Source organism: Triticum dicoccoides, chromosome 2A (genome assembly GCF_002162155.2).
Source record: "Triticum dicoccoides isolate Atlit2015 ecotype Zavitan chromosome 2A, WEW_v2.0, whole genome shotgun sequence".
Taxonomy (NCBI): domain Eukaryota; kingdom Viridiplantae; phylum Streptophyta; class Magnoliopsida; order Poales; family Poaceae; genus Triticum; species Triticum dicoccoides.
In genome coordinates, this window is record NC_041382.1 from 104,735,901 (window position 1) to 104,745,707 (window position 9,807).

At 49.4% G+C, this 9,807-nt stretch overlaps 1 pseudogene; it reads left to right on the top strand.

The window, feature by feature from the left end:
- The first annotated feature begins 5,743 nt into the window (after nt 1-5,743).
- LOC119359101 lies at nt 5,744-6,464 on the top strand (annotated as a pseudogene).
- The last annotated feature ends 3,343 nt before the right edge of the window (nt 6,465-9,807 follow it).

Genomic DNA, 9,807 nt, shown 5'->3' on the forward strand with positions numbered 1-9,807 from the left:
GGAACTCCTCAAATAACGTCGTAGGCAAGCCCTTGGTCATGATATCTGCAAATTGTTGGGAAGTAGGGATGTGTAAAACACGAATATGGCCAAGGGCCACCTGTTCCCGATCAAAATGAATATCCAACTCAATATGCTTGGTCCGTCGATAATGCACCGGGTTAGCGGAGAGGTAGACTGCCGAGACGTTGTCGCAGTAGACCACCGTGGCACGGTCAACAGGGCAAGAAAGCTCCTGAAGCAGCTGGCGAAGCCACGAACACTCGGTGACGGCATTGGCCACCGTGCGATACTCAGCCTCAGCACTAGAACGAGAGAATGTAGGCTGCCGCTTGGACGACCACTAGATAAGTGAGGGTCCAAGGTAGACACAATAGCCCGAGGTGGAGCGACGAGTGTCAGGGCAGCCCGCCTAGTTTGCATCGGAGTAGGCGGTGAGGGCGGTGTCGGCGGAGGCATGAAGCGTGACGCCAAGATCCATAGTGCCACAGACATAGCGGAGAATTTGCTTGACCGCAGCCCAGTGAACGTCTCGAGGAGCATGCATATGAAGACACACCTACTACACGGCATACTGGATCTCTGGTCGAGTCAGAGTGAAGTACTGAAGAGCACCAATGATAGACCGATAGAAAGCAACATCCGAAGCAGGAGAACCATCTATGGCGGAAAGCTTGGCCTTCATATCAACAGGCGTAGCGGCGGGCTTGCAGTTAAGCATGCCGGCACGCTCCAGGAGCTCATGAGAGTACTTTTGCTGATGAAGGAAGAAACCATAGGGACGGCGCACCACCTCGACACCGAGGAAGTAGTGCAAAGGACCCAAGTCCTTAATGGCGAACTCAGAACGAAGACGAGCCATGAGCTGACTAAGGAGGCCAGTCGTACATGCCGTCAGGATGATGTCGTCGACATAGAGTAGCAAGTAGGCCGTGTCGGAGCCCTGATGATAGCAAAGAGCAAGGCGTTCGAGCAGGTAGAGCGGAACCCAAGCTGGTGGAGAAACGCCGCGATGCGCTGGTACCAAGCGTGCGGAGCCTGCTTGAGTTTGTACAAGGACCGCAAAAGCAGGCACACGTGGTCGGGAAGCGTCGGGTCAATAAACCCGGTGGGGTGCTGGTAGAAGACCTGCTCCTCGAGGTGGCCATGGAGGAAGGCGTTAGAGACGTCCATCTGGTGCACCGGCCAAGCATGGGAGACCGCAAGGTGGAGAACCGTGCGTATCATGCCGGGCTTCACGACCGGAGTGAAGGTGTCGGTGAAGTCGATACCAGCATGCCGTCGGAAGCCACGAACGACCAAGCGTGCTTTGTAGCGATCAAGGGTACCATCAGGACGGAGCTTGTGTTTAAATACCCACTTCCCGGTAATCACGTTGGCGTGCCGAGGACGGGGCACAAGCTGCCACGTTCAGTTGTGCAATAGGGCGTCAAACTCCTCTTAATCGTAGCCATCCAGAGCAGGTCACGAAGAGCGACTCGAACGGAGGACGGCAAATGCGACGGCTCAGAGGTGGACACTGCATGGACGTAGTCATCCAAGGTGTAGCGCGAGCTTGGGCGGAAAAAGCCCGTACGGGCGCGGGTGACCGGACCGGCCACAGGCGCCAGGGGGGCGCGGGCACCGGGGGCGCCGACGGGGCCGTGGGCGCCAATGTCGGGGGTGCCGGGGGCACCAGCGTCGCGGCTGTAGGAGGCGCCGCATGCGGGGGGGCGTGCCTCAAAGCCAGGGACGGGCCAAGAGAGGCGCGCGAGCGCCCTGGGAGAGGCATCGAGGAGTCCGCGTCATCGGTGGCGGGAGGAACAGCCGGGGGTACCTGGTGAAACGGAAACACATGCTCATCAAAGTAAACGTGCCGGGAGGTGAACACACAGTGCGAGACGGGATCGTAGCACCGATATCCCTTGGAGTTAGAGGGGTAGCCGATGAAGATGCAAGTGACAGATCGAGGTGCAAGCTTGTGAGAAGCAGTGTCGTTAATGCTGGGATAGCAACGGCACCCAAAAATACGCAAGTCGTCATAAGACGGGGGCGTACCCAAGAGAAGATGGTGAGGTGCGTAGTTCCACCGTGGGCGGCAGGGTCTAACATTAAGAAGAAGTGATGCAGCGGCGAGTGCGTCTGGCCAGAAATGAGGCATCACGTTGGCATGAAACAGGAGTGTGCGAACGCAGTCATTCAGAGTGCGAAGGACGCGTTCGGCTCGACCGTTCTGCTATGAAGTGTACGGTCATGTGAGGCGAAAAACTATACCGTGATGTGACAAAAAGGTGCTGAAAGTGAGGTTGTCAAACTCTTTTCCATTGTCTGTCTGAAGCGCAAGGATGAGATGCCCAAACTGCAGTGCGGACATAGGAGTAAAAAGCCGTCAAGGTAGAGAGTGCATCCGACTTTCTGTGCAAAAGAAAAGTCCACACATAATGAGAATAATCATCAAAAATAACCAGATAATATAAATAGCCCGAGTTACTAGGAAGTCCACACATCGTTATGAATCAACTGAAAAGGAAAAGAAACAATGGTGGTGGAATTACTAAACGGCAGACAAACATGTTTGCCGACTCAACAGGCATGACAAGTATGATCCTCGATCTTATTGCAACTGAAACTGAAACTCCTAAGAATATGAAAAAGTGTGACGGGGTTAGGACGACCCAAGCGAGCGTGCTAGAGATCGACTCAAGCAGAGAGAGCAACCGGTGCGGTGGTGGTAGATGAAGGCAAGTGCATCGGTTAGAGCTCGTCGGGGCTGTCACATCGGTGAAGTACCATCTTGGTTCGAGTGTCTTTAACACAAAAACCAAGCTCATCAAATTCAACGGTAACAGGATTTTCACGAGTGAAACAACGAACAAAAATGAGATTCTTAATAAGATGAGGTGATACAAGTATGTTAGACAAATATAATGGAGTAGAACTAGAAGGAAAAGAGTGTGTCCAATGTGTGTGATAGGAAGTGTGGAACCGTCGCTGGCAATGATGCGGCAGTCGGTGGAGACAGGAGTGAAGGAGGCAAGGTTACCAGGATGAGCAAACATGTCAACCATAACACCGATGTCCATGTACCAATCACCACCTCCAGTGTAGTTATTCGGCGTAGTAGCGGCATACAGTGTGGGGAGGTGCACCGGATCCCAGGGTGCCAGCGGTAGGGCCGGTGAGGGGGGCGGAGACACCATGGGGAGGTCATAGCCGCCGCTCTGTTGCGGCGGTGTGTACTCTCCATACGGTGTGGGTAGCAGCCCCGGCTGTGACTGCGGTGCCGGGTAGGCCGGATGGCCCGCCGGAAAAATCTGCTGGCCCGCTGACAGATGCTGCAGGTGCTGAGCAACGGCTGGCTACTGCCCAGTGGACGGGTGCTGGCTTGCCGATGACCCCCACCAGTACCCGTGAGACCCGTACACGGGCGGAGCCCCGTATGTAGGATTCTCGTGCGTGGAAACGGGCACAGCAAGGATTCGACGGGCAGAGGCGGCGCCGGCGGCGAGGCGACGACGGACTGGCCGAAGAGCGCCGACGGTGGCGGGGCCGTGCCGTAGGACGCCAGCGGCGGAGCCGCGCCAAAGGGCCCGTAGCGGGACTGGCCGAAGAGCGGCGGCGGCGGTGGGGCCGCGCCGTAGGACGCTGGCGGCGGAGCCGTGCCAGAGGGCCCGTAGTAGAACTGGCCGGAGAACGCTAGCGGTGGTGGGGCCGTGTCGTAGTATGCCGGCGGAAGAGCCGCGTCAGAGGGCGTCGTCGGCGGGACGGCAAAGGCAGTGGTGGACGGGTCGGACACCATCGGGGCGAAAGAGTTTTTCGTACGGATGTGCTGATGTGGTTGATTGCTCGGGCGTTCGCTAGCTGCGCGGCGCCGTCCACGTCGAATGTTGTTGATGTGGTTGATTGCTCGTGCTTGCATGCACGTACGTGTATGTGCATCGTGCTTGCATGCACGTACGTGGATGTGCACCGTGCGGCTGGAGCTAGCGATGGATGCGCACCGGGCGGCTGAAGCTAGCGATGGATGCGGCTGGATTGAGCCGGCGATGGATGCGGCGGCAGGCGGCTGGAGCTAGCGATGCGGGTGCAGTGAGGCCAGCGATGCGATCGGGCAGCGGCTGGCGGGGCTGCTAGTATAGCACGCGAGCGGCGGCCGGCGCGGGAAGCGTGCGGACGGCGGCGGCTGGGAAGCGGCGGCGGCGGCGCGGAGGAGTCGCGTGGTGGCGGTGGCGGAAGGCTAGAATTCGGAAATTGATACCGTGTAGAATATGTAAATTGCACGATGTGTTGCTTTTCGTGCATAAGCACGTATATGTGATGTATAAAGATAGATTATAGACCTTAACTATACAAGAAACTAAGAAACGAGTTCAATACATAATATGAACATAACACATATACTCACCAGCAACAAACATCACGTCAATCTCCGGCTTTGTTCCTCTCTGGTAACTAATATGCAACTCCTATTGACTCTCCACGCACCGACGGAGAAATCATCATGTGCCGGGATCGAAGTTGTTAGCATGAGTTTGTAAGGCCTAGTGATGAAGAAAGGTATTTTATTTGCATGCATTGGAAGATGATGGATTGCAGATAAACCAACACCGTAACCAAGTGCCACTTCTAAAATAAGAAAGTAAGAATAAATTGGCACCAAACACTGTGTTAACATCACAACGAGCAATGATGTCGCTGCATGCCCTTTGGCAGCACCGAAGTCTTATAGGTTGTTCGATGCCTTTGGACCAACACTCCTAGTAAACTGAAAGTCAGATGAGTTGTCGACGAAAATAATACGTCAAGAGCTAGAAGGCTAAGAATTCGTTTCTTTGTATAACTAGCGGCCATTAGTTAGATCGATAGCAGCAACAGCAATGGATTCACTACGTACTCCAGTCTACTATACAAAAACGGACGTGATGTAAACGGCGAAAACTTGATTTTCAAGTGATCATGATGGCAGTGGCGTCTAATTAACTTTTTTTTAACACACGTCCGCTAATAAACTTGGTGTACGTGATATACGTGACGCAACAGACTTTCTGGCCTTATACCAGTACTCCATCGCATGGGTGTTTCTTTTCTTTTAAGAAAAGATATGACATGTTCAAAAAAATCATGGCCGGTTACGAAGATTGGAAGTTTGGCATTTTTATCTGTTTCTTGGACAGATGTTTCTTTTTTAGAGGAAAGACAATGCTCTAGTAGTTTCCCAAATAGCAATTGTGACTCCACTGCTAAAATAGAGCGCTAATTATTACTCCCTCCATTCCAAAATGTCTTAACTTTATACTAATTTTATATTAACTAATATAAAGTTAGTACAAAGTTGAGACATTTATTTTGGGACGGAAGGAGTACTATTTGTCATATGGATGACTATTGGCCACAAATGGTGAAAACTAAGTACTCCGACTAATTTAAGTATAATCAGAATAACGTGAGTGGGCATGGTGGTACGCATGCCATGTCCGTCAGGATATGTCAAACTCCGAATTGGACGTCATGTGTGTGTGCATGCGATATACGTCTCTATCAACAAGGAAAAGCTTACGGTACGTGTCTCTGATTTAGTTTGTAGTGAGCGCGTATGAGTGACAGTGTGTATTTCCTTGTGTACAAGCGTTGTACTCCCTCCTACTCAACTTTATATTAACTTTAGTATAAAGTTGAGACATTTATTTTGGGTCGGAGTGATATATCCTATGTTTAGAGTATATTTTATAATTAATACGTACAATAAAGGAGTAAAGGTCCATGCATGTGCCATGTGGCACGCCAGGACCACGAAGCTGACCTAATGCTCGTGCTCTATGCACCTCCCCGACCCATATTTCTGACCTCCACAGCCCCCTCAAGGGCACACACCCCTCACCTCCAGTTGACACTACTGCTCGTCAATCTCAAGGGCACGAACGCCAAGTCCCGTGGCTGACGGCGACGGCGAGTAAGATGGTCAGCAGCACCAACGAAGTGCGGAGGACGGTGCAGGAGAGGCCGGTGGTGGTGGTGGGGCGGCCGGAGTGCTGCCTGGCGGTCGTCGCCCGGCACCTGCTCCTGCGGCAGGGCGTGAACCCGGCGGCCCTGGAGGTCAGCTACGACGCCGACCCTGCGGCGCTCGTGTACGCGCTCCGGGCCAAGGACGACAACACCAAGTTGGTCACCGACGTCGCCTTACCGGTGGTGTTCGTCGGAGGTAGGCTGTTGGGTGGGCTGGACCGACTCATTACCATGCACATCGCCGAAGAGCTCGTGCCGCTCCTGAGGCAGGCAGGTGCCCTGTGGCTCTGAACCTTCCTTGATGACATGCTGCCCGCTAATGGATGCCAGTCTGAATCAGTTATAAGCTTCCATTCCATGTGTGCGAGTGCTTTATTTCCTGTTTTTTCCCCAATGTATTATGTCCGCATGCCATATACTCCATCTAGTATTGTAAGCTTCCTTCATCCTTCAAGAAATGGCAAATAAACCGAGTTTGTTCATAAGATCGACTTGCGCAAAAGGCCTTGGAATCATCCCACCGACTTTCATTTCATTTTATTTTAGCGAGGCGGCTTTCAGATTGTTTTTTTCACAAAGGCTTTCAGGTTGTTGAATAGGCTTGAGGAAGTCATGAATTTTGTAAGCTCTCAACTTTTGCTGACTTGTGTCATGCGACACAATTGTCTCGGCTAGGAGGTTGGTTGTGGTCATGTGTGTGGATCGAGCAAGACTAATAATTTTAATACTCCCTTTGGTCCTTTCTTACTCGGCATATAAATTTTGTCTGAAGTCAAACTTTAAAAAGTTTAGTCATATTCATATAAAATATATATTAATATCTACCATACTAAAGTTATACAATGTGAAAATTAAAGCCACGAGGCATCTAATGATATTGATTTCGTATTGTGGATGTTAATTTATTTTATATAAAATTTTGATTTCAGACAGATCTTATATGGGGAACAAAAATGACCTGAGGGAGGAATAAAACAAAGAAGGAACTTTACCGTTTCCAGCAAAATTCAGTCGTTGAAGCAAGACAATAGTTACGGAAAAGTCTTTTTTCAACCGAAGAAACATTTTGGAAAGGAAGAGAGTTCAGGAGTTTGACCCCCATTACCAACGTCGGCTATTAGTGCTAGTTTGGACGTGCGCATTGGAATAAGTCTTTTAAAAGACCGACGTCAGTCCGCAACAAGGATGGGCGTTATGTTTTTATATTGATATCTTATAATATTTTAAATAAAAGGGCGGAATTTATTAGCTTAAAATGAAGCACTAAGGGGATACACACAGAAAGAGCATGCATTGGTACCTGATCTCTGTATAGATATGATGGATACGGTCAACACCAACACACGTAAGAAAATCATGTCGGCAGCTAGCAAAATCAAACAAGACCGAAGCTATATCTTGATGGAATAAAAAGAACAAAACTCCGAAGCGATCAAAACAATGATCAACAGCAGCAGTACAACGAGAAAAATTCTCCACCAGCAACGCCTTTAGGAAGAAAACGATGCTCAAGCGACGTCATTGTTGGATCCAACCACTAAAGGTCGGATCATTAGTTTTCACTCTAAAGAACAAGTCTGAGCAATTCCAAGCAATGCCTTCAACAATGTAACGATATAAGTGCATCTTCAACAGGCGCGCTAAATAAGCCGCACGCTGGTTAAAACGGTTATATAGTGCGCGTGACTGAAAGTAGCGCTCCACCAGTCGTGCTATAATCTCGCACGCGGTAAACAAGGCTAAGCGCGTTGGGGAAGACTGCATCGCGTGCTGCTTATTTGGTGTGCCTACTCGGCGCGCTGGACAAGCCAATCAGGCGCGTGAATCTCACCAACCGCTGGATCTGAAACCTCTAGGCGCTGGCGCCTCCGCCCGCACCTTCCCCCATTCGCGCCCGTGACCTGTCGGCGCTTCCCTCGCCTATCCCCAGCGCGTCGCCGCTTCCCCTACTTCTCCCGGTGGCCACCGCTGCTTCTCTCCTTGCCGCCGCCAATCAAGCGCACCGTTCCTCGAACGAACAGCACCAGGCGACCGTTTGCAGCTCGGCGCCCACAAGGTGTTTGACAAAACACTTGCAAGGTATTCCCTCCATTCTAAATTACTCGTCGCAAAAATGGATGTATCTAGACCTAAAATACATCTAGATACATCCATATCTACGACAATTTGGAACATAGGGAGTATATATTGCTTCTAATTTTACATTTGTAGATGAATTTGGTGCATGTTGTTTGTAGTTTTAAATTAGTTTAAATTCAAGTTTGTAGATGAGTTCGTCCTACGATTCTTCCGATGAAGAATTTGATCTTCAAGAGAGGAGGATGCTACCTCTTGAGTATGCGTTGGTTTTTCCTTGAAGAGGAAAGGATGATGCAGCAAAGCAGCATAAGTATTTCCCTCAGTTTTTGAGAACCAAGGTATCAATCCAGTAGAAGACCACGCGCAAGTCACCTTGTACCTACACAAACAAATAAGAACCTCGCAACCAACGCGATAAAGGGGTTGTCAATCCCTTCATGGCCACTTGCAAGAGTGAGATCTGATAAAGATGATAATAATAAAATAAATATTTTTGGTATTTTTATGATATAAATTGAAAGTAAAGATTGCAAAATAAAATAGATTGGAAACTTGTATGATGGATAATAGACCCGGGGGGCATAGGTTTCACTAGTGGCTTCTCTCAAGATAGTATAAGTATTACGGTGGGTGAACGAATTACTGTCGAGCAATTGATAGAATTGAGCATAGTTATGAGAATATCTAGGTATGATATGTATATAGGCATCACGTCTGTGACAAGTAGACCGACTCCTGCCTGCATCTACTACTATTACTCCACAAATCGACCGCTATCTAGTATGCATCTAGAGTATTAAGTTCATAAGAATGGAGTAACACTTTAAGCAAGATGACATGATGTAGAGGGATAAACTCATGCAATATGATATAAACCCCATATTTTTATCCTCGATGGCAACAATACAATACGTGTCGTTTCTCCTACTGTCACTGGGATCGAGCGCCGCAAGATTGAACCCAAAGCTAAGCACTTCTCCCATTGCAAGAAAGATCAATCTAGTAGGCCAAACCAAACTGATAATTCGAAGAGACTTGCAAAGATAACCAATCATACATAAAAGAATTCAGAGAAGATTCAAATATTGTCCATAGATAATCTTGATCATAAACCCACAATTCATCGGATCTCAACAAACACACCGCAAAAGAATATTACATCGAATAGATCTCCAAGAGAATCGAGGAGAACTTTGTATTGAGATCCAAAGAGAGAGGAGAAGCCATCTAGCTAATAACTATGGACTCAAAGGTCTGAGGTAAACTACTCACACATCATCGGAGAGGCTATGGTGTTGATGTAGAAGCCCTCCGTGATCAATGCCCCCTCCAGCGGAGCGCCGGAAAAGGCCCCAAGATGGGATCTCACAGGTACAGAAGGTTGCGGCGGTGGAATTAGATTTTCGTGGTGCCCTCTGATGTTTTCAGGGTACGTAGGTATATATAGGAGGAAGAAGTAGGTCGGTGGAGCCACGAGGGTAGAGGGCGCGCCCAGGGGGGTAGGCACGCCCCCTACCTCGTGGCTTCCTCGTTGGTTGCTTGACGTCCACTCCAAGTTTTTTGGATCAAGTTTGTTCCAAAAATCAAGCTCCCGAAGGTTTCATTCCATTTGGACTCCGTTTGATATTCTTTTTCTGCGAAACACTGAAATAGGCAAAAAAACAGCAATTTGGGTTGGGCCTCCGGTTAATAGGTTAGTCCCAAAAATAATATAAAAGTGTATAAATAAGCCCATTAAACATCCAA